This window comes from Argiope bruennichi, chromosome 10 (genome assembly GCF_947563725.1).
Source record: "Argiope bruennichi chromosome 10, qqArgBrue1.1, whole genome shotgun sequence".
Classification (NCBI taxonomy): Eukaryota; Metazoa; Arthropoda; class Arachnida; order Araneae; family Araneidae; genus Argiope; species Argiope bruennichi.
Window position 1 is genome coordinate 65352992 of NC_079160.1, and position 24799 is coordinate 65377790.

General features: G+C 28.6%; 11 non-coding genes across 11 annotated transcripts; 6 read left to right on the plus strand and 5 right to left on the minus strand.

Annotated features, from left to right (window-relative positions):
* Positions 1 to 9048: 9048 nt before the first annotated feature.
* Trnas-gcu (transfer RNA serine (anticodon GCU)) lies at positions 9049 to 9130 on the minus strand. The gene has a single exon. It is a non-coding gene; the product is annotated as a tRNA-Ser (tRNA).
* A 143-nt stretch (positions 9131 to 9273) lies between these two features.
* Trnas-gcu (transfer RNA serine (anticodon GCU)) lies at positions 9274 to 9355 on the minus strand. Its single transcript has one exon. It is a non-coding gene; the product is annotated as a tRNA-Ser (tRNA).
* A 143-nt stretch (positions 9356 to 9498) lies between these two features.
* Positions 9499 to 9580, minus strand: Trnas-gcu (transfer RNA serine (anticodon GCU)). The gene has a single exon. It is a non-coding gene; the product is annotated as a tRNA-Ser (tRNA).
* Positions 9581 to 9723: 143 nt separating this feature from the next.
* Trnas-gcu (transfer RNA serine (anticodon GCU)) lies at positions 9724 to 9805 on the minus strand. Its single transcript has one exon. It is a non-coding gene; the product is annotated as a tRNA-Ser (tRNA).
* Positions 9806 to 9948: 143 nt separating this feature from the next.
* Trnas-gcu (transfer RNA serine (anticodon GCU)) lies at positions 9949 to 10030 on the minus strand. Its single transcript has one exon. It is a non-coding gene; the product is annotated as a tRNA-Ser (tRNA).
* Positions 10031 to 21633: 11603 nt separating this feature from the next.
* Positions 21634 to 21715, plus strand: Trnas-gcu (transfer RNA serine (anticodon GCU)). The gene has a single exon. It is a non-coding gene; the product is annotated as a tRNA-Ser (tRNA).
* Positions 21716 to 21859: 144 nt separating this feature from the next.
* Trnas-gcu (transfer RNA serine (anticodon GCU)) lies at positions 21860 to 21941 on the plus strand. Its single transcript has one exon. It is a non-coding gene; the product is annotated as a tRNA-Ser (tRNA).
* Positions 21942 to 22085: 144 nt separating this feature from the next.
* Trnas-gcu (transfer RNA serine (anticodon GCU)) lies at positions 22086 to 22167 on the plus strand. Its single transcript has one exon. It is a non-coding gene; the product is annotated as a tRNA-Ser (tRNA).
* Positions 22168 to 22311: 144 nt separating this feature from the next.
* Positions 22312 to 22393, plus strand: Trnas-gcu (transfer RNA serine (anticodon GCU)). Its single transcript has one exon. It is a non-coding gene; the product is annotated as a tRNA-Ser (tRNA).
* A 144-nt stretch (positions 22394 to 22537) lies between these two features.
* Trnas-gcu (transfer RNA serine (anticodon GCU)) lies at positions 22538 to 22619 on the plus strand. The gene has a single exon. It is a non-coding gene; the product is annotated as a tRNA-Ser (tRNA).
* Positions 22620 to 22763: 144 nt separating this feature from the next.
* On the plus strand, positions 22764 to 22845 carry Trnas-gcu (transfer RNA serine (anticodon GCU)). The gene has a single exon. It is a non-coding gene; the product is annotated as a tRNA-Ser (tRNA).
* The last annotated feature ends 1954 nt before the right edge of the window (positions 22846 to 24799 follow it).

Genomic DNA, 24799 nt, shown 5'->3' on the forward strand with positions numbered 1-24799 from the left:
CCTGTTTGGGGACATCTATAAATAAAATTATAAACAGAGAAAAAAAAACAAATTTCATATGCAGATTCTAAAAAGGTATGGTGGAAATAAATTCCGAAAAAAAATTCTAACATAGGGAGCCCATTGAAAATGTTGCGTGTGGATCAGGAAACTTTGACATTGATTTATGGTAGATAACTCTCTGTCTGTTTTATACTGTATATCATTCATTTTTGCATGAATATTTTTACATTAATGAAATTTGGAATAATCTATTTTTCCGTCATTCATTATAAATATTAATTTGTTTTTGTTCTGATAGCACACAATTCGTTCTTATCAATGACTTTTGTTATATGTTATTTTTTGTTATATATATGAATATATATATATATATATATATATATATATATATATATATATATATATATATATATATATATATATATATATATATATATATATATATATATATATATATATATATATATATATATATATATATATATATATATATATATATGTATATGCTATTTTTTTCTGAATTCATTTTTCAAGGCATCCGCAATGCATAAATGATATTGGATTTCACATTAATTTATTAACTGCAGATGCTCCAAAAAGCGGAAGATTATGGTTATTTTGCATATAACATATGAAACATTTAGAATATATTAATGTTTATGGATGTAAATAAATCCTAGATATACAAGAAAACATTTTAATTTAAATAGAATACGTTGATTAAATAAAATAATTTCAATTCATTTACAGAAAAAGTATGAAAAAAATATGATATTCTAGGAATAATGCTGGTTTTACACTCGGCCAGTTATAAACCGACCAGTAGGCAGCGAAGAAGGAGACTGATTTATGTTTGCCACAATTTCTAAGATAAATTGACGTATTCCATGCTTGGATACAAATTGCCGTTTTGGTCTCCCTGAATTTTTCTTTTTCACTGCGTTTCGTATTAAAATGATGGATATTTACACAAAGAAACATGGTAAAATGAAAAAACGATAAACATACTTAAATCTGGAACACTATAGAAAATAAATGGCAAATAAATTTAAAAAAAACAACAACCCTCCCATCAGAAAGAACAAAAGGCAAAAAATCACGGAATTAATCTATAATAAATGATAATATTTTTCACGCCAAAAAACTCGCCAAATTCTACAAACGCGCGCGCAGTAAGAAAAAAATAATAATAGAATACAGCGGCTTGTATTTGTCCCGTCGGTATAATTACTTGCCATCAACCGAACAGCATATTACAGCCTTTCTACTCATGCACTGCCTTCTTTCCGCCTTATAATTGACCGAATGTAAACCCGTTATAATATTAACGAATAATACAGAGTGCCAAACGATTTTTCGATATGCATTAAAATTTATTCCTTTTTGATCGAAATGTTGCCAATTAAAGAAAAGAAACTTCTATTTTTATTATTAAAAAAAGTTAAAGTTGGACAGTAAATAAATGATGCAGTTTCTTTGGCTCGAAAAAGTAATGTTTTAATCAGTAACGAGACGCTAGGCAGTTCATATTAGACACCTCCTCACACATTTTCAACTTGATCAACTTGTTAATTATTTATTTTAGATAATTTTTTAAATTTATTAGTGAGAAATTTGCGTCTATTTTTATGAGTCATGATTATTCAGCGTCTACATATACAGAATATTATTTAAATAGAAATATAACATATAACCTCTTCAGTCCTGAATTTTTTAAAACTGGTTTAAAAACTTACTAAATGAGAATAGGAACCTAATCACTTATATTTTACAACGTGTTAATATTTTTTTAATTCATGGAATTGCCAATTTTTTGCAACTTCAATTATTTGTTAAGTAAGTTGAAAATTTTTTAAAAATTAGATTGTCTTCTACACTCGCTCAGCCCAGCGATATCAGGCATCTGCCTATTCTATTTAGTACAAAATTCGCCACTAGTTTTAATCAAAACGTGTTTTACCAATTAGAATTAGAGCTGTCGGATATCGCATCAGACACAAAAGCTTTCGGATTATAGTCCAAATCTTTCTAATCCAGCTAATCCAACTATAAACCAATCTCTCACATAAAACATCTCCTTTGTCATCACTATTAACCCACCTATGAATTTAGTACCTTCTCTCGGTTTAATCTCACACAGCCTTTTGGTTTTGCCTTCCTCCAAAAAGTCAGCCACGGGAAATGGCAGTTCTTGACGTCACACCATCCCAGTTCTAATCCACAAAGAAAGAAAACAAGAGAAGACAGGGAAACCGACTTCTACTTCTTCTTCGGCTTAGGTTTCAGACGAGATTAATGGGCCAGAAAAAGGGGAACATCAAGTGGTAAAATATGAACTCCTGACAGTGTTCTTTGGACTAAAAGAAGTGATAAAAGACCCCATAAACTTCTCTCTTGTTAGTTGATACATTTAATGACACGCTGGTATCTCCACTTTTCCTGCCCCTTTAATTTTTAGTTCTCAATGAGAATGAAGTATTAAAGCTATTAGGCCTAGTGAATGAGTTTGAATTTTGTTTGTCTTTTGTGCTTTAAGGAATTTCCGGTGGTGATTAATCGAGTTTTCTTGAAAGGAATTGTCTACGATGTTTGTCTGGGGATTAAACAGCAAAAAAGAAAAATGAATGTCATTGTTGAAGATGCTGACTTCCTTTGTTTCATTTAAATGTTTGTTTAACTTAAGAAATAAACTATTCAAAAAATAAACTCATTCTCTGTTAGATGGGATTAAGTGTTAAAATCGTGAATATTTAAGAAAATGATTCTATCACTTATTCCATTAATTTATTAAATAATTCTTAATTATTATTATAATATAGATTCACTTGGCTTCGGTGTTGATAAATTGTATAAGATTAAGCATAAGTCTTCTTAATAAAAAATATATATATCATTACTAAACCTGACTTTTCCTTGGAGTTAAATATTCATTTATTTCAACAGGTAATATATTAAATATGCAAATCCAAATACTGTCAACCGATATATTAAGAAAATTAATCTTATCTTTCATCTTTAAGGAATTTTCATTGGTGGTTAATTATGTCTAATGAATTAAAAGTCCTGAAATATGATTAATGTGTCTTAGGATGCATGTCTTAAATATAAAAAAATGTTATAATTAAGGACCATGGTCTTCTTTGTTAATCAGGATTATCTTTAATAATAATAAAACAGAGCGTGTGTGTGATGTTTTGATTCTCTATAGAGCACACCGTTTCGTACAGAATAGCCAAATTAGAGAATGAGAATATGCAAATTAGAGTGATTTCTTGATGTTTTTATTAGAATTTTAATTAATTAAAACATTAAAAAACATTAACTTATTAATGTTGATGTTTTTTTAAATAACAATTCGCAGATTAAAGATTGTTTTTGAGATTTGTCTAAACTGAATAAATGTCGTAACCAGGATGGTGTTCTCTATTGGAATTAAAAAATCTTTTTTTTCCTCACTATTTTTTTTTTAAATTCCGGTATATATTTAATATTTGACTCATTAAATTTGCTGTCTTTGCTGTATATTAAGAATTATTTTTGGCGACTTACTGAGGAATAACTTTTATAAATGGATTTAAAAACTTTGTAGGAAATAAATTTTAAATCTACATTCCAAAATTTTAGTCATCGTATATAAACATTTGTTATATTAACATTCAACGAATTCAAATTTAAAATATAATATAAAACTAAAACTTTTTCGTTTTTCTTTTATCTGTTAAGAAATTTTGTTGGCAGTCAATTATAATTCTGTTAGGAATTGTATTGAGCTCATGTAGTTAAGTAAAAATTTTAGCTAATTAACTACATATTGAGAATAAAAATTAATTTACAGTTAAATTAATATATTTCATGATGAGTAGTCTAATAATTCAATACACTGTACAAAAATATTAAAAACTCTGATTATATTAGTAATTTAAAGAATTCCAAAAACTGAAATATTAAATCCTTTATTTTCTTAGAAATTGCTTCAAACATATTTCCCTGGAAGCATAAATTCCGATGATCATAGAATTGTAGAATAGAAAAATATTCCTTTATGTCCGAGGAATCTGACATTTCAATGTTATCATACTGATAGGAATGCCCAGACCAATTAGCGAGACGGGACTAAATGAACAGCTTTCAAGCCAAATTAAACTAAGTTTACTCGATATGAGAGACATTTAGCGTAAATAACTAAGATTAATTTAACTATTAATCTCTTCTACGAAGAAGTTTGTATTAGATTAGCACATTCCTGTTTGACTGAAACTATTTATTTTTTCATTACGGAATGAGATAAAAAGCAAATATTGCAAAATAAATATAATAAAATCAGCTGTTAAGAATACATTTTTATTAATCTAATTATTGATGCATTTATTTTTCTCATAATTATTATCTGTTATTTAGCGTTTGGCTTCTAATACATTATTATGAATATATTGGAATCTAGAAATGATATTTTTTCTTAAATTCACAACTAGATGTCGCCACTAGTAATGAATCAAAATTTAAATAAATTAATCCATTGACAGATAAATAAATTCCAAACATATAAAAATATTGCACTCTCTTCTGTAATGCATAGTTGCTCGAAATTTGGAAATCTTAGCTCATCATGAAGTGAGAAAAATATCGATTACAAAATTCCATCTTTAGGAGTATGAAAGAAGTCAAATTAAATAAAAAGGTTTGAAAATAAAAAAAAATATTTATTTTTTCCAAATTCTCGTATATCTCATAAAAGAAATTTTTTCTTGCAAATCGAAAATGATTATTACTTTGTTATTTTTTACTCATTAGGGTTTGAAGTAAAAAAGAGAAAGCATCTAAAATACTAAAAGATGTCAGCTTGAAATTTTAATGAATCCAAACGTTCCAAATTCATCTGTGTTCTAAAATCCTCTTATTTTATCTATTCTCTTATTAAAGTATCTTCTATTAGTGAATACATTACTTTAAAATTAATATAACTAGACAGAGGAAATTTTTTACATGTTCCTTTCGTCAAAATTGTAGATTGCTGTCGAATTTCAAACAAAGTCTAATCTATCTACAGAAAGTATGTTTATTAAATATCTCTGCACAAGTACAGCAACAAGTAGATGGCAAGTATAATCCCACAGACAGAGATGAAAAGCTGCCGTTGCTAGGCGACAGAAGAGAAAAGTGATAAGCGTGTTGACCGCAGCCTTCCTTTCTTAGGATTTTAGGAAGGAAATCAGTTGAAAAATTGCTTTTGTAAAGCAAGACGTCAGAATTTCAAATTATTGGTAGTACAATAGTACAATTTATAGCTCAAATTATTGGTAGTATAACAGTACAATTTATAGCTCAAATTATTGGTAGTACAATAGTACAATTTATAGCTCAAATTATTGGTAGTACAATATTCAGGCAAATATAATGTTAACGATGATTTTTCATTGCTCTATTTTAATAGTGTAATGGTGAAAGGCATGAATAAATGAACTATTTTAGGTGTTTAGTTCCAAAATTCTTTATTAGCCCAATAACTTTTTCAAATAATTTCCAATTTCAGGTTTATGTAAATTTCTAATAAGAACTTCCTAAGTTTCTGTGAACAATTGAGTCCTTATATTCTACTTAAACACACATTACTAGCACATGTGAATATGAACTGAAACTACCGGGAATGATGTCTCTCAAAATCTCTATGACTGTATAAACGTATATATTAACTCTATGCCATTGGTGAAAGAACAAAAGAACCTATAAATGTATGATTTTCGAAGAGTTTTTGGAAATTAATCGGCAAAAATAAACAAATATCAGGAAACCGAATGTATGGTGCCGTAGGTATGTATATTAGGTGGATTTTTCGTGATATATTGGAACCAAAATTTGGCAGAGTATTAAATCATAGTCACAAAATTATACAAATTTTATATTTTTAAGTCATTGCGTTTTTGAATTAGCATGTTTACATACATGTAAATATACAGATACCTTCATGTATTTGATGCCAAATTCAATACATATCTATCTTTTAGGTGTTAAATCTCTATACCAAATTATATGATCTGGTTCTTTATGTTATGCAGTTCCCGTGTTAACTTAGATTCAGATAGCCGACAGATAGACTTTATCTATATGAATTTTGTTTAAAGTTTGATAGAAATCTAAAAATGTTATGTAAGGATTGTATAACAAATTTTATTCGTCTTGATCAAAACAGTTTTGTATTATTGTATTCATTGAAAGTGAAAGCGATCGATAGACATAAATCCAAAAGTGTGTTTTTTAGATTCAAATAAGTATAAAATGTGGAGATCTGTCAAAATCTCGAGGAAAAAAATTAACAATTATAGTACTTTCTCTTTTTAATTTCGACAATTACTCTTACAATCAATATAAATGAAATTTGACAAATCGCCAAAATTGCGCCAAATTTTTATCGCCAAAGTTGCGCCAAATTTTTATCGCCAAAGTTGCAGAGGCATATCAAAATCTGAGTCAACTATATCAAAAGGCGAATACCTGCTATTATAGAGCATGTAAATTCAATGCTTCTAAAAAGCAATAATTTAGTTAAATTAAATTCCATATATTGTCTGAATAACAAAATTGAAAATTCTTTGAAATTTGGATCAATAAGTCAAAAGATCCGAAGCCAGTCGTATTCTTTGTTTTTCTCCCCATATATGAAATATTATAAAAAGCGAGTCATATTATGCACAAATTTGAGAAAGTTGATGAGAATCATTACCCTTTGTTTTGTTGTCTTAATGTATCTTTTTTAATCCATGAAAAAATTATTCAGAATGCCAATTTTGATTTCGTTTTTGGTTAATTTTCGAATACCATTCCGAGTAAAATAAATCATGAAAGAAAAATTATACCTCACTAAATTCAAGTGTTGGAAATTAGACATTTGTTTTATGCATTTTATGGAATTTTAAAGGCATATTGAATTTCGGAAATTGTGGTGGTATTATACATTGAAAACTAAATAGGTAGAATCAAAAAAGAACACATGTTCCTTTGTTGTACTTAAATAGTTGATTATGAAATAACTATTCCTATTTGTATGCATATGCAACTGAAGCTATTGAATAATTAAATCAATCTTCAAATACAGACTGGGATACATAATAAAATGAATCATGCAAATAAACCAGTGGAATTTTTTTCTCCAAAACTTTCTCGCATGCTCTTTAATAAACTTGTCATGTTAGAGAAGTTTACAAGCCTTACAAGATAATGGCATGCAATAGTTGTGAAACGTTAACTTTCAGCGTGATTATAGCATTTTTACTGATTCTATCGTGGTATTCTTGGCGTGTTATTTGGTGGTTAATCCCTCGCATGCGCTAACAGCATTCGAAAATCCAATTTGTGTTTTAGACACGTTTTTCTCAACAGATTGACGTAAAATTGCATTTGTAGTGACAAAATCTCATATAAAATTTGCTATATATAAGTCATGGAGTTATTCAGTTATCTCATTTACATGTTTCTGAGGGTACAGAAAATATACTATACTATACATCTATACTATAGATGTTAAATCTGTGCACCGAATTTTATCTATCCAGCTCTCTTCGTTTTGTAATTGTCGTGTAAACTTATATTCAAACAGCCTCAATATATTCTTATATTGAGGCAACCGTAGAAATGGTTATTTCATTCACCGTTTAAAACCTTAAAACTCGGTCAATTTCTAACACAGAAAGAAGGAACTTTTCATATTTAAAATGCCAGTGTGACATTAAATTCGGGTGTCTATTGCTGTTGTTTCTTATGGCACTTGTCATAGACAAGTCCAATGACTTTAGAAGTCAATGATTTTAAGCCAATGGTGCGTCTCTTACTTTTCAGCAGCGCCATCTAAGGCCAAGTGTACAACTTAGCTACACAAACGTTACAATCCTCTTTACGGGGTGGACTTCATTCAGGTATTTCATTTACTCAACCATACATCGTAATTTAGACATAAATCAGACAACGACCACCACTGATCCAATAGCCCCAGTGGTATTACTTGTGACATGGAGGAATTGGTCACCACGACTGATTTATACGGGCGCCGCACACACGGAGAGTCTTCAGCCGGCGTGGTTCGAACTCACAACTCAAGTACGCGAATCCAACTCCCTACCCATCAGGCTATCCCAGCCTCGGAGGTCATTATAAAAACGGGAAGACCGCATTATATTATACTGAAATATTTATTAGTAATTAAATTTTTTCAACTGAATTTATATTTAACGTTTTAGAAAATAGTAATAAGACCAGGATTAAAGTGAATACCCTCTCTTTATACCGATATCTATAAAGCTCACGAATAAAGTGATTAATCAATTATTATTGATTATAACCAGGAAAGAGAATGAATTGATTTATTTTATTCATTGATTACAATTAACAATAATTTATTATTATCTATATTATCCGATAATATGATAATAATCCGATAGTTAATAACTAATTACATTAACTTGAACACATAAATCAAAAGATTAAATTTTAGATGCAGTTAGCAGATTATATAAAAAATAGAATTAAAAATTGTTGTGTTTTTAATTACATCAAAAAATCTTTTATTCAAAGAAAAAAAATTATTATAGAAAATTTGTTTTCAATTAATTATCTGCGAAAAAAGAACTAAAAATAAAGAATGAAAATATTATTTTTTCAGTTTCTATTAGAATAATATTAACTTATTTTGTATAGGATTTTTCTTATAATACGATTTGTTATGAAATTCTCCCTTTCTTAATTTGAGCATTATACATCTGTCAACAGCAGGAACTTCGTTTGGCAATTTTGTCATAAATAAATTTTGTATTGTATAAAATGTAAACTCGCCGACGAGGATGGCATTCGAACCCACGCGGGCAGAGCCCAACGGATTAGCAGTAAATCGCCTTAAACACTCGGCCACCTCGTCACGTTTCACATTTTCACATGCGAGATAATATATTTCATATGAACATATGAAGAGAAGAAATTGAAAAGTTTTCCTTGCTTCAATCTATGCCACATTCATGAAAGAAGCTCTGTATTGTTATTTTAGGGAAAAATAAGAACAATCGACGAGGATGGGATTCGAACCCACGCGGGCAGAGCCCAATGGATTAGCAGTCCATCGCCTTAACCACTCGGCCACCTCGTCACGTTTCACATTTTCACCTGCGAGATAATATATTTCATATGAACATATGAAGAGAAGAAATTGAAAAGTTTTCCTTGCTTCAATCTATGCCACATTCATGAAAGAAGCTCTGTATTGTTATTTTAGGGAAAAATAAGAACAATCGACGAGGATGGGATTCGAACCCACGCGGGCGGAGCCCAATGGATTAGCAGTCCATCGCCTTAACCACTCGGCCACCTCGTCACGTTTCATATTTTCACCTGCGAGATAATATATTTCATATGAACATATGAAGAGAAGAAATTGAAAAGTTTTCCTTGCTTCAATCTATGCCACATTCATGAAAGAAGCTCTGTATTGTTATTTTAGGGAAAAATAAGAACAATCGACGAGGATGGGATTCGAACCCACGCGGGCAGAGCCCAATGGATTAGCAGTCCATCGCCTTAACCACTCGGCCACCTCGTCACGTTTCACATTTTCACCTGCGAGATAATATATTTCATATGAACATATGAAGAGAAGAAATTGAAAAGTTTTCCTTGCTTCAATCTATGCCACATTCATGAAAGAAGCTCTGTATTGTTATTTTAGGGAAAAATAAGAACAATCGACGAGGATGGGATTCGAACCCACGCGGGCAGAGCCCAATGGATTAGCAGTCCATCGCCTTAACCACTCGGCCACCTCGTCACGTTTCACATTTTCACCTGCGAGATAATATATTTCATATGAACATATGAAGAGAAGAAATTGAAAAGTTTTCCTTGCTTCAATCTATGCCACATTCATGAAAGAAGCTCTGTATTGTTATTTTAGGGAAAAATAAGAACAATCGACGAGGATGAGATTCGAACCCACGCGGGCAGAGCCCAATGGATTAGCAGTCCATCGCCTTAACCACTCGGCCACCTCGTCACATTAACCCGGCCTTCTTTTTTGATCACCTGTGAGATTTTTCACTGTCATATTTACATTGAGGCATAAGTCAAATAAACGCTGTATTTCATTATTCAAGTAGATACACTGTTTAAATACAGACACGGATATATATTTAATTAGAGTTTACTTGCAACAGGTTTTATTGTAATAAAAAATGATTATACTAAAAATAAATTCACCTTCCTAGAATTGAAAATAATGACATGGGTAAAAGGAATTTAAATATCCATATAATTTTTTAAAATTATACTTGTATGGAATGAATTTTTGTATTAATTATTCTTCAATGTTAAGTTTGAACGAAGCTTTTGTAACTAAATTTTAAGAGAGGATTAATAATCTTAATTATTGAAAATAATTTATGTTTTAAAATTTTGAGAAAGATATTTATAATTAAATCTAGGAATGAAATAAATTACATTAATAGGTTGCATATCTATCTAACATTTAATTTTAAAAGCTGAGCTTATAAGCGTTAATTATTATAAAATGTAATTTAATACCACAAGTTTAAATATCTCTTTAAAATCCAATAATTTTTTCAATTTATAACTTAATTTCGAATTAATTAAATTAATCAATGTATTTAAATATTAATTAAATTTCAATAAACCAGCAAAATATGCTTGAGGACACATAGAAGATTCAATTGAACATACTCTCATCTCTCTTTTTATATTCATCCAAATCATTTTCCCAAGCCTCTGAGGTCTGAAGTGTAGCAAGAATATAATAAAATAAGACAATTATAATTCTGTTATAAAGGAATTTCAACCCATTAAAGGAGAATACTGCCATCGATGCAAATAGTAAATAATTTTTTAAACTTTAATTATAATTGTCGTGTTTTATGTTTAGAAGAATAGAGTTTCACAATTGATTATTCTTCATTTACTTATGTATTCAGTTTCATTCACTTATGTATTCAGTTTCATTCACTTATGTATTCAGTTTCATTCACTTATGTATTCAGTTATGTATTTTATGTATTGTGTATTCATAATGATACTTAAGTATTCTAATATTTTCCGAACTTGATTATTTCTTAATTTCAATATAATGAAGTTTTAATTTCATGCCAGTGGCACCATCAGTTACTGAATTTGGGAAAAATTTACATTTTTAGCTTCCTGAATAATTACAATGAAAGAAATTATAATAAATTATAAATCGAAATGCATAAAAATAAGTGATTAATAACTGAATAATAACTGAATAACAATTAATAACTGAATTTTCTATTCAATTCAGTAATAAAAATGTGCTTTTATAATTTTATTTTACTGCAAACTCTTATTAGATTTGGCTTGCTCACAATTTTAAAAATTTATTGTCAAATTTTCACCTACTTTTTTTCTGTGCTCGATTTTTGATATTTTGTACACTTAAGTTTTCGTTGTTTATTCCCCATCTCAATACTTTCATAACTGAAAACTTATCTTATAAATTAAATAAATTTTAGTTTCTTACAAGGAGCGCCATCTGACAACGAATTTGTGAAAGAAGTGATTTTCAATATTTTTAATATTTATGATGAAAAAATTATGAATTAAGAAATGATTAAAATGAAATCTAACTAATTATTTATCATACTAATAAAAATGTGTTTATCAAAACTGTTTTTATTTATTATTTTGCTTTTTCAATCCCAAAACGAAGCATTGCTTGATAGTAAAGGCGCTGGTATTAATTTTCATAAATGCTGTTATTGAATACGTTATACAATTCTTCCATTTTTAATATCGCAGCTATTAATCTTGTTTCAGCTATTGATCTTATTCTCAGTACAACGGATGACTCCTATGCATGCAAATTAGAATACTTGTTAATAATCAAAAAACAGATATTCAAATAAAACGCAAAGATGAATCCAGTCATTCTGATTATTTATTCGCTAAAAAAATTCGGCAGCTGTACAAATAATTTGGTAGATTTCTTTTATTAGGAACACCGTGAATAATTTTCAAATATTCCACGAATTACCATTCTCTTTGATTCTATTTTCATTAATAATAAGCAGCGAATGTTTTCGTCAGCCAAGATAAAAGAAATAAAAACACAGGAATCGGTAACAAATATGAATTCACATATCAAGTTAATTAAGTAAAGTATAAAGGTGTAAGAATAACTGTTTCTAGCATAACAAGTCTCATAATATTATAACTTTTTATAGAACATTCTTGAAATTCCTTTTTTTTTTTTGTGTTTTATGTATTGTCTGTATAGAATACCTTCTATTCTTTAATAAATCAAGAATAATTGAACACTACTTTGAGAGCCTCTTTCAATTTTTTTTATATTATTTGATCAATATAACTGGTATTTCACTGCTATTTAAGAATCAATGCAAAAACAAAGGCTTATATTTCAAACAAATTTATTTTTCTGACTCGAAGCACTCATCAGTGGAGAATTTTGATTAGTAAAAGGAAATAAATTTTCAATCATAATTGTAAGAATTTATTTCCGCAGTTTTGTTTAGTTACATTAACGCCCTGTTTTAAAACAATACAAAAAAAATCGGTGGACTTAGTGATTTTGAGCTGCAATCAGATGACAGGAGTGATCCTTGGGTTGCCGCTTGCGGGTGAGATGCTATTTGGCTCCAATGGATTTGGCATGCTCCCTTTTCGTATCTTTGGTAAAATCGGTCTCGGACTTGGATCCCAAAAACGAGATCCTTCTAGGCCAACGCGAGCCCAGAATTTCTGCAATGAAAAAAATATTAAAAAAGTAGTAACTAATATTAATAGATCTTGATATGCTGGCCAAAAACGTTTCATTCATGTATTTTCACACCTAATCACTGTATTCTTTTTGCATTAGTTTCTATAAAATAAAATTAATATTTTAATATATCCCAATTTTCTTGATCCCCTAATTTATAGTTCCATTTTAAGTTGGTATAATATTCGCGTCAGTAAAATATAATTCATGTGAAAATGCCTTTCACGCGTGAACTATAAAAAAAGAAAGATATATCTAAAAATACAATCACAAGATTTTAATGAATTTCAATATCTCAGACCTCTATGATTCGAAAAAAGTTGTTTTTGGAAACATGTTTTTAAGTTAATTTATCTGTGATCGAGATAATAAGTGAATGCACCGTGGAAAATAAATGAAATTAAATTTGGTACACGTTTTGTAGACTAATGTGAAGCTTCTAACGAAATTTTACTCAGTAAGTAGTCTGCCTCAGTGCCTTGTCTGTTCGTTTGTCGTCATACAAACACAAAATATAGCAAACTAATTACATTTATCATGCGGTGTTGGAACTCGAAAAGATAAATAATTGTTTATTCCTGAATATTTACATTCAACTGTGTTAACACTCAAAAAGTTAGATATTTGAAATATGCATATGAAATTTACATTAAATTTGTATGAGATTTTATATGTAATTAGTCTAACGGCTAACACAAAATGACATATTGTCTTCATACCCTAGATAATGTAAAAAGCAAAACAAGCAAGCTGGTGCAATTCTGTCTCAATAATTAGGTTTTCACCAATTTTTCATACGTTCAAATCCAGCTGCTGCCATTTCATCTCGTTCCTATCAACAGGACAAGATGTTTTCATGCATTGAGAAGATTAATTAGAATAACGTTCTGATTTGACATGACAGCAATTGTTAAACAGTCTTTGTAGTTATGAACGTGTCCGATAAACAACAATCATGTGGTACAACACCAGCTTAATAAGCTGTTGGAAATCATAATAATCATAATCCAGCTGTAATTATAAAAGTATTTGATTGAAACTTATAATTTAAAATTTACAAAAAAAGAAATGTAGTTGTTGTTCGAGACATGATTTAGTTCTTTTTGTTTACTTACATTAACATCCCTTTTGGGGGCGGAATAGTGATCAGTAATATTTTTACCATAATAAAAAGAATTAATTTTTGCAGTTTAGCTTAATTATATTAACATCCCAGTTTAAAGCAAAACAAGATTTAATTTCTGAGGACATGGAGGTTTTCAACCATGGTCAGATGACAAAGGCGACATCTTTCTCTCTCTCTCTCTCTCTTTTAACTTTAACTGCATACCAGTGGGAGAACTACTGAAGCTGGAACTAACTTAGCCTACAAAATTTTTTGTATGGAAAACTGTAACTACATTGTATAAGACTGTCATGAATTGCTGCAGAATGTCAGCACATTTGGAATTAAAAACGAATTATGCTTTTTAAATTAATTTCGCTTAAGACTCGACATGGTTTTAAAGGAATTAGTAGCAATATATATTCAAAATGTTTCTGCGTTCTTACATAGAAAAGCTAATGAAGAAACCTTTTTTTTTATACACCTCTGCAAAGATGTGTAATCTTATTAGAAAAATTTTTTTCTTTAATAATTTTTTTAAATATTCTTTTTTTAATTGTGAACTTTCTTTTTAATCTTTTAATAATTTTTTTTAAATTCCAAATATTTTTTTAATATGAAAATTGTATAATGAATGTAATCACAAGCCCTCAGAAGGAACTAATACTTATTTCCTTATATAGGTGACTGAATTTAAGGCTCAACTTTTGATGAAAATATGAAGTATCTTGGTTTAATATATATATATATATATATATAATGATATTTTAAAATCTAAATTAAATACTAATTAATTTCTAAAGTTTTATCTTAATTCACTCAATTCAGTCCATATTAACGTCATTCTAAGATATTCTCTTACTTTCAGATTCCACTCCACTTTTTCTATTTAATTAATTCAACAGAAGTTTTGTAAAAATGCCTAAGTCAGCAGTTTCCTCACTCCGAGTGAAGGGATAAATTTTTTTTTATCTAACACATTCTTTTAAAAGATCCCTATAATTCCATTATCTAAATCGACACGTGTAAAGAAATTCCTGTCAAAATCCCACAGTATATAATCATGGGGATAAATATTTGGTGGCTCTTTTCTCTTTTTGCCCTTGTGTCGTTCTGTGTTAATGTGCCCCGTCGCTTCTACTGGTACATAAATTATGCCTCCCAGGATGGAATAAAAGTGAAGTTTAAAATTGAAAGTGTCCTCTCTCTTCGAAATTGCTAAAAAATTACAGAAATATACAAATCAATGCACACAGACACACTATTATATATATATATATATATATATATATATATATATATATATATATATATATATATATATATATATATATATATATATATATATATATATATATATATATATATATATATATATATATATATATATATATATATATCACACGAGCTACATTGATTTTTATATTTGTATAATTTACATTTTAATGCTACTTATATCTTTAAGTAAAAGTATCTCAAGTAAAATTATCTTTAAGTAAATTTCTTCAAATTATAAATTTTGGTAAAATTTTCTTACGAAAGATCTCCATAAATGAAAATACAACACATATTTTTTTTCAAATTTGATATTTTCTCATATGCTCTGTAACTTAGCTTAGGAATTGAGACATGAGCTCATGTACACAAACACGTGTACTTGTTCAAAAAAACCTTTATTAAGTGCTTTTAAAATTGGAAGAAAACATATAAAGGTTTTTTTAAAACAATTTTACGCAAAAAATTTATATATATATATATATATATATATATATATATATATATATATATATATATATATATATATATATATATATATATATATATATATTACAAATTTTATCCAAAAAAAAAGAAAAAAAAAAGATGCTCTGAACGTAATTGATAAGTTGTAAAAAAGTTCCATTTTCACGCAACGAAATGAAACAAATTTTTTTACAAATTGTATTTCTTCCAGAACTGTCACATTTCATTTCGCTTCTCGGTAAATATGTGCCCACGAGGTGTAAAAATTTCTGGCTACAACTAAAACAATACTTTGACTTTATTCATTTTAGTAAATTGAGCGCCTGTCAGGGAATACATGAAACTACAAAATTGAATTTATGTCGAAAAGGAAAAGAGAAGGAAAGAGAAATATAGAAGACGACGTTATATGAAACGAAAGGGGCAGAATAAAAAAGAATAATAAAAGAAATGTCTTGAATATTTGTATGGGCTGTTTTGAAACTCAAAATATAACTTGAAACTCCCACACTTTATTTTATGCTATATTGGCATATTATTCACAAAATAGTTTGCAGCAGAAACTATTTACAAGTATGTTTGCCTTCCCAAAATTTATTTTTTTTAACGCTTTTATTTAACTTAGCATGTTTCATATTTTTAATAAAACTTTGTAATGAAATTTTTCTTATTTTTTTATGTAACAGAATTTTAATGAAGTTCCATATTGTCATTGGTCCTCTTAATTAAAAATTCATATCACAGAACTATTTATAAATTAATATTTTTACACATGCATCATTCATTACATATATCGGTATTTGTAAATTAGCATTCATAATCATTCATTACATAGATAACTATTTATAAATTAATATTCATACACGTATATCATTCATATCATATATCGCTATTTATAAATATTCATAAACATGCGTCATTCATTTCTAAATTTGATATTTATAAATTAATATTCATATACATACATCATTCATTACATGTATCGGTATTTGTAAATTAGTATTCATAATCATTCATTACACAGATCACTATTTATAAATTAATATTCATCCACATAAATCATTCATATCACATATCGCTATCTATAAATATTCATAAACATGCGCCATTCATTTCACATATTGATATTTATAAATTAATATTCATATACATACATCATTCATTACATGTATCGGTATTTGTAAATTAGTATTCATAATCATTCATTACACAGATCACTATTTATAAATTAATATTCATCCACATAAATCATTCATATCACATATCGCTATCTATAAATATTCATAAACATGCGCCATTCATTTCACATATTGATATTTATAAATTAATATTCATATACATACATCATTCATTACATGTATCGGTATTTGTAAATTAGTATTCATAATCATTCATTACACAGATCACTATTTATAAATTAATATTCATCCACATAAATCATTCATATCACATATCGCTATCTATAAATATTCATAAACATGCGCCATTCATTTCACATATTGATATTTATAAATTAATATTCATATATATTCATCATTCATTACATATATCGCTATTTATGAATTAAAACGAGAAACATTTCTATTTTTTTTATTTTTGTTTGTAATGAATACTATTTGAGACAATAATTTATAAAACATATTAAAGATTAAAAAATTAATTAGTAAAAAAATCATTTATGCAGTGTAGTAAAATTTGTAAATACATTTTTTAAAATCGAAAATCAAGCAACACTATGAAGATATAAAGATAAAATGTAATCATTAAAAAGAAATTCTTGGTTAGAAAATTGATAGAAGATAATTTTTTTTATTGTATAGAATATGGATAAAAGCATAAACAAAAGCTGGACAACTTTTAATATGATATAAGCACCTCGTTGTTGTTTCAGCTTGATCATGTTTGATTTACTGATAAATCTAAGCTGTTTTGTATATTTTTTTAACCACAATATATATCCTAAGAAATAAAGAATTAAATACTAGAAAATATTGAACAAAAAATTCCAATTTTAGATAAATGCTTTAATTATTCTTAATAGGAGAAATAAGGTTTTTATAAAAAATTCTTGAGAACAAATTAAATATTGTAAAAGCATGAAGCGTAGAAAACAATAAACAAACAAATCTGTAAAATTCCAACAAATGTCACAGAAAATTGAGAAAAAATAATACTTCACATTTTTTATTTAATATTTAAAATACATTACAAAAGTGATTATACATTTATCTCTGCAGCTTACGCTTTTGAGAATTTAGTTTTGACATTCAGATTTTTAAAAAAGAAATTATTTTCCATTTTTAATATATCGACAAAAGCGTTTTTTCGAAAACGTTTTTACTTTTATTATAGAATTAAAATGTTTAGGATTCCAAATCACAGAAAGAGAACAATAAAATACATTAGAGTATATATATTTTTAAAAACATTTTATGTTTAAATGTCATATTTATTTACATGAATATTTTTAATTTACTTTCAGCTGACACAAATTTTTATAAATTCATATTGCACACATCGATTTCAACAAACAAATTCAGGAAATTTTTTGAAGTGTTTTCATTATTTTTATGAACACTTATAATATATAACTGAATAATACTTGAGTAAATATTTACAATTTATAAAATGAATTATAAAATTTTAAAAATGCTCCATTTTTTAACAATATTTTTCTCACAACTAATAATTATTGTATTAGTATTTTTTAGATATATTGTGTTTATCATTTCATTCTAATTAATTTTAATTAGAGTAAATAAATAATTAATTAGAATAATTAATTTAATAGTAAAAGAATAATTATTTTAAACTGATGTTTGAAAGTTCAAAAGTTTTCATATAACAATTTGGTGGAAACAAAGATTTAGTTTTAAAAAAATCAAAAATAATACTGTGCTGTTTCTCAATTGACATATCTAATGCGATGGATAAATTCAAGCTTATTCAAAGTTATATTGTGCTTATTATTTGAAAAAAAAGGTATAATTGAAGAAAATATTGATGTAGTAATTATTTTGCATTTATTTTATTTTAAGAATATCTTGGCTTGATTCTTAATTGAAATCCTTTTATATATCCTTTATTAAAAATGTTTGAAGGGAGATTTATTTTTTGTTGATCATCGACCAAAAAAAATGTCATTCTTTTATAAGCAGAATATATTATGTATTTTTATAATTTCTTTAACTTCATTGAAAGCCTTTTATTTTTAATGGAGTTTTTTTCGCTTCATTTCAAAGAATTTCTTCTTTGCTCAATTGAATAGAAACTAATTTATATGCTAAAAATATTTATTTTAGGAGAAATGTAGAGCATTTTCTAGTCTTTCACACATTTATTAAAAAATATTTCACACGAAAATTTTAGACACATTCAAAAACGAACAATGTTAAAAAATTTGTAAAATTTCTAATTAATGAAATATAAGAAAAATATTTTAATTATTGTAAATAAAAGAGATTTCACCCATTTTCTTAATCTTTCCAATCACTTCTGTGTGTCATTTTGATTTATTAATGGGAAAAAGGAATACTTAAAAATTAAAAATTATGAGAAACGCACTTAACATTTTTATAAATTTTTAAGGAGAGAAAATGATAACAGTGACCACTCGATTTTTTTTTACCCGCTTTCATTTTATAAAAATATGATTTACAATATATTATTAAAAATAATTTAGGCTGTGTGATATGTAACCAAACGTTTCTCTATATATATGCGATGCAAATACTTTAAATATAAGAAACATTATAAAAGTAATAATTTTAAGATAGTTATATTTTTCAGGCATAAATATGATGTTTATCTGTGATAATCATTTAAGACTCTTTTTGAAAAAAAAAAAAAAAAAAAAAAAAAAAACGATTTTTATGCCATGCTTTATGTTGATGATTGATGTTCCATTTTGCCTTAAAAATCCTACCGTTTGATCTGCTCTATTTGTATAGATCAAAAGATAGGATCCACCACGAGTACTTGGATGAGAAGTTACTTGATAAGTATGAAAGTTTTCATATTTCCTGAAGATAGAGTAATAGTGTGGCGCTGTTGTCTACAATTCATTGATGGGATTCTCTACCTTCGGAGTGTCGAGAAATGGCTTTAGTTTAGTTTAGTTATATTAATGTTCGCGTTTTAAAGCAACATTAGGACTATTTTGGTGACGGACCACCTTAATTTTGAATCGCGATCAGATGACGAGAATGACACCTGGACTGGCACCCCCCTCTCCAAACTTCCACATCACACCTGCGGAAGTTTGGGCCCGACGGATTTAACGTGTACCAGACCCACTCACATGACGATTATTCTGTGGATTTGGATCTCGAACCCGAAACCCACCTGTTCCGAAGTCGAGAAATGGTTGGAGAGGCTTTTTGGACAACTCCTTTAATTTCTGTGTTGATGATGCGCCCCTATTATTCAGATTACACCAGATGACTAGGCTGAAAGGGGATAGCTTATCTTCGAATTCTCCAGATTCGTAACGGATTTTTGAAGCTTCCAACATGAGATTCAGCAGTCCTTAAATTTAGTATTTTGAAATAATTAAGCGCAAGGAATGTAATTCTGTAAGACTGCTGAATTATTCCTGCACAGGCAAAGTTTACATAACTGTGATATGTTTTCTGGATTTTACCATAAATTCTATCCCAATTATAGTTGCATTTTACATCTCCATGCTTAATTATATTACAAGATATTGATATTTATTAGGAATATGATAACTGATAAAATAGATAATAATCAGAAATAGTTTATATTTTAAATTATTATCCGCATTTTTAAAAACTTCAGATAGTAAATTAATTCTATTTAACTTTTAATTAAATCGTTTATTGATTAAATTTAGCAAAAGATCTCAATCTTATATTTTTAAACAAAATTATTTTAGATTTTATAAAATCTAAAAGGATCTTGAATTTCAAATGAATATATTATTATAAACCATTATATTACTATTGATAAAAGATTCTGTGAATGCATTTCTGTTACTGCCTCTAATATAATTGTGAAAACGATTTTTTCCATGGATTAAGAAGATCTAAAACACGAAGATTCGTAAAAATCTCGAATTATGACAAAGTTTCTCTGTGAGTATTTCGTATGCCAAAAAGCAAAAAAATTTATTTTGTGGGTCAAAAATATTTTCTCAAAGAGGAAAGGAAAAAAAAATCGCTAAACTACTTATGAAAGTTTAAATATGTAATCATGAGGGTGAATTATTTTTATAATAGTGGACTGAGTTGTCCAAAAATTACTGTGATTACGCTATTTAGAAGTGATTTCTGATGGTTGAAAATTTTAATGTATTAATGCTTTTAAAGTTTCCTAATTTTTTTTCTCGTTACTTGGTTTAATTTTTATTAGTAAGCAAAACTAAAGAATATTGTAAATTGAATAAACATTATAAATATATTAAATATAATCACGTCCTCCTATTTTGTTTTCTAAATTCAACTGCATTAGCTTTTGAGAATTTCAATTAATGCATTAAAATCATTAAAATTTGCATTTTTCAGTTTATTTTTAAAGTTATTTTTTTATATATAGACCTGGTACAAAGATATAGGTACAAAGACCTGTAACAAATTATACAGCTATTAAAATAATTATAAAATATAAAAATATTTATAAGGAGTATATTTAAATCAGTCTATCCAAAAATATTTATAAAAATTCATTATAACTTTAAAAATATCATTAATTTAAAAAAAAGATTTCCGTATAAAATGATTTTAGCATAACTTTTTATGCATGTATATTTGCCTGTAGTGTAGTTGAATATCAACATTTTGAAAACAGAGATATTTTATGGGTAGTATTTTTTGTTGAGTTAGAACTGTTCTTGCATGAAATAAATATTCAGTACTTCCTCGTTGATGTTTAATCAGACTCTCTCCTGAGATAATGAAATTCACCTTCGTAATTTTCATACTCTAGCAGAAATGTAATAGAAGCGAATATTGCAGGTGATTACAAAAGAAAGAAACTCCATCGTGGCGAGGTGGCCGAGTGGTTAAGGCGATGGACTGCTAATCCATTGGGCTCTGCCCGCGTGGGTTCGAATCCCATCCTCGTCGATTGTCCTTATTTTTCCATAAAGTGACAGTATAGAGCTCTTCCATGAATGTGACGTAGATTGAAACAAGGAAAAGACTCTTCAATTTCTTCTCCTCCTATGGTCATATGAAATATATTATCTCTTAGATGAAGGCGTGAAATGTGACGAGGTGGCCGAGTGGTTAAGGCGATGGACTGCTAATCCATTGGGCTCTGCCCGCGTGGGTTCGAATCCCATCCTCGTCGGTTGTCCTTATTTTTCCATAAAGTGACAGTATAGAGCTCTTCCATGAATGGGACGTAGATTGAAACAAGGAAAAGACTCTTCAATTTCTTCTCCTCCTATGGTCATATGAAATATATTATCTCTTAGATGAAGGCGTGAAGTGTGACGAGGTGGCCGAGTGGTTAAGGCGATGGACTGCTAATCCATTGGGCTCTGCCCGCGTGGGTTCGAATCCCATCCTCGTCGATTGTCTTTATTTTTCCATAAAGTGACAGTATAGAGCTCTTCCATGAATGTGACGTAGATTGAAACAAGGAAAAGACTCTTCAATTTCTTCTCCTCCTATGGCCATATGAAATATATTATCTCTTAGGTGAAGCCGTGAAATGTGGCGAGGTGGCCGAGTGGTTAAGGCGATGGACTGCTAATCCATTGGGCTCTGCCCGCGTGGGTTCGAATCCCATCCTCGTCGGTTGTCCTTATTTTTCCATAAAGTGACAGTATAGAGCTCTTTCATGAATGTGACGTAGATTGAAACAAGGAAAAGACTCTTCAATTTCTTCTCCTCCTATGGTCATATGAAATATATTATCTCTTAGATGAAGGCGTGAAATGTGACGAGGTGGCCGAGTGGTTAAGGCGATGGACTGCTATTCCATTGAGCTCTGCCTGCGTGGGTTCGAATCCCATCCTCGTCGATTGTCCTTATTTTTCCATAAAGTGACAGTATAGAGCTCTTCCATGAATGTGACGTAGATTGAAACAAGGAAAAGACTCTTCAATTTCTTCTCCTCCTATGGTCATATGAAATATATTATCTCTTAGGTGAAGGCGTGAAATGTGGCGAGGTGGCCAAGTGGTTAATGCGATGGACTGCTAATCCATTGGGCTCTGCCCGGGTGGGTTCGAATCCCATCCTCGTCGATTGTCCTTATTTTTCCATAAAGTGACAGTATAGAGCTCTAGAAGAAGTTATGTTAGTTAGAAGTTATTCTAGAGAAGTTATGAATAAAATTATTGGTTAGAGATTGACATTACTCATCCCATATTATAATATGACTTTGAAATAAATTTATTCACAAATTAACTACATATCCCGAAAATTAGTTTTGTCAACGAATGGGATTATAATTGGTTTGATAAGAGTTTCTAACAGATCTATTTTCATATGAAGATCTCCGTTATTGCAACATTTGCGTTACTTTTAAAGACTAGTTGAAATTTGAAACAGAGGGAGACAGTTTCATCCAAATAATTGCGATTTAATTTATATATGACTACAAAATATTTTGTAGTTGATATCATCTTTTTACTAACCTAACACATTACGAAGAGAAAGTACCGAAAGCAGTCGAAAAATTTGACCTCGTGATATGTTGGATTCTCCATATTTTAGATACCGGTGAATTCGAAAATTATATTTTCGAAATTAATTACTCTTACATTAAATGAGACAGTTTAAAAATTCCATCGAACATGTATTAAAATTTCAATTTAAAAAATTACACACCAAATTCTTGTATCTATATCGATTTTTTTTATCCAATGATGATGTCTTGTCCGCGTTACCTCGAAAAGGGGATGCATTTGCTTCTGAGGGTAAAGACCCCTTAGCACCCGAGGGCAGAAGTCTGACTTCTAGCTCATATGAAGATGAAACTCACACATTCGCTTGCACAACCCCGTTTTATATGGGGGCACATTAACACACCTCACAGATAGAAAAGAGATGAACAGCCACGTCCGAACCGGGATTTGAACCCTGGACGTCCAGATCATGGGTAAGATGCGCTGCCCATATGCAAGGACGCCGGCTTTGGATTCAGTGAAATATTTAATAAAAAATTAAGTCATCATGTTTTCGTAGATTTGAACATGATGACTCAGCATTAAAAAGATGGTTGAATAAAATTTGGGTTTTGATCTTACATCGCAGTTCAGATTTATGTAAAATTCGTTTTATCATATCTGCTCACTGATATATATGTCTGTATGTGAAAGCCATAATTCAAAACGTTTTGAGGCTGATGAATGAAATTTGGTACATACTCTTAGCACTAACATTTTTGGTGCTGACAAATTTGGCACTATAAAGACTGTCTATATGTATATATGATTGTGCTTGTTCGTGATATTGTAAGTGATAATTCTAAATGTTCGTGTTGATTGTGCGTGATAATTCTAAAATGCAACAAGCTCAAGCTCAATGCAAATTTCTAAAAAGGTCTTATTATTAGCAGTGTGAACCTAATTAAATTTTGGACCTCATGTAAAATGGGAGAGGATACTTATCTGTTCTTAGATACGTGAATATGATAATTAAAGCATGAACTAGATAAATAAAATTCGTCTTATGTTTCTTACATCTTAAATAGAGTTTCAAGTAGAATTTTCGACTTAATCCATCTAAAAAATAACGAAAAATAACGATGTAGAAATCATTCTATCTTACCCTAAAAAATACTCTTCAATATGGAAAAATGTGAAAATATACAAGGAAGAATATTCTCGATTTTCAGTCAATTTTATGTAACTAAGTTCTTTCATGCTTTTAAAGATGAAATTTTGTAACAGATTTTCCCCTTTACTTGTTATCAAGTTATTGCACCAGTATATTATCAATGTCAACATATTATTTTAACATTATCAGAATTTAATTATTATTCAGATAAGTAGTTTATTAAATTTTGATTCATTACCAGTGTCTCCATCTGGTAATGAATTAGACAAAACTTTCGGTTCCAGATATCAACATATTCATAATACGGAATTAGAAAGCAAAATCTAAAAAACAGAAAATAATTTTCATGAAAATAAATACATCATTTAGTTAACTAATAAAAGTGTATTGTATTTATTTTGTAATATTTGTTTTTAT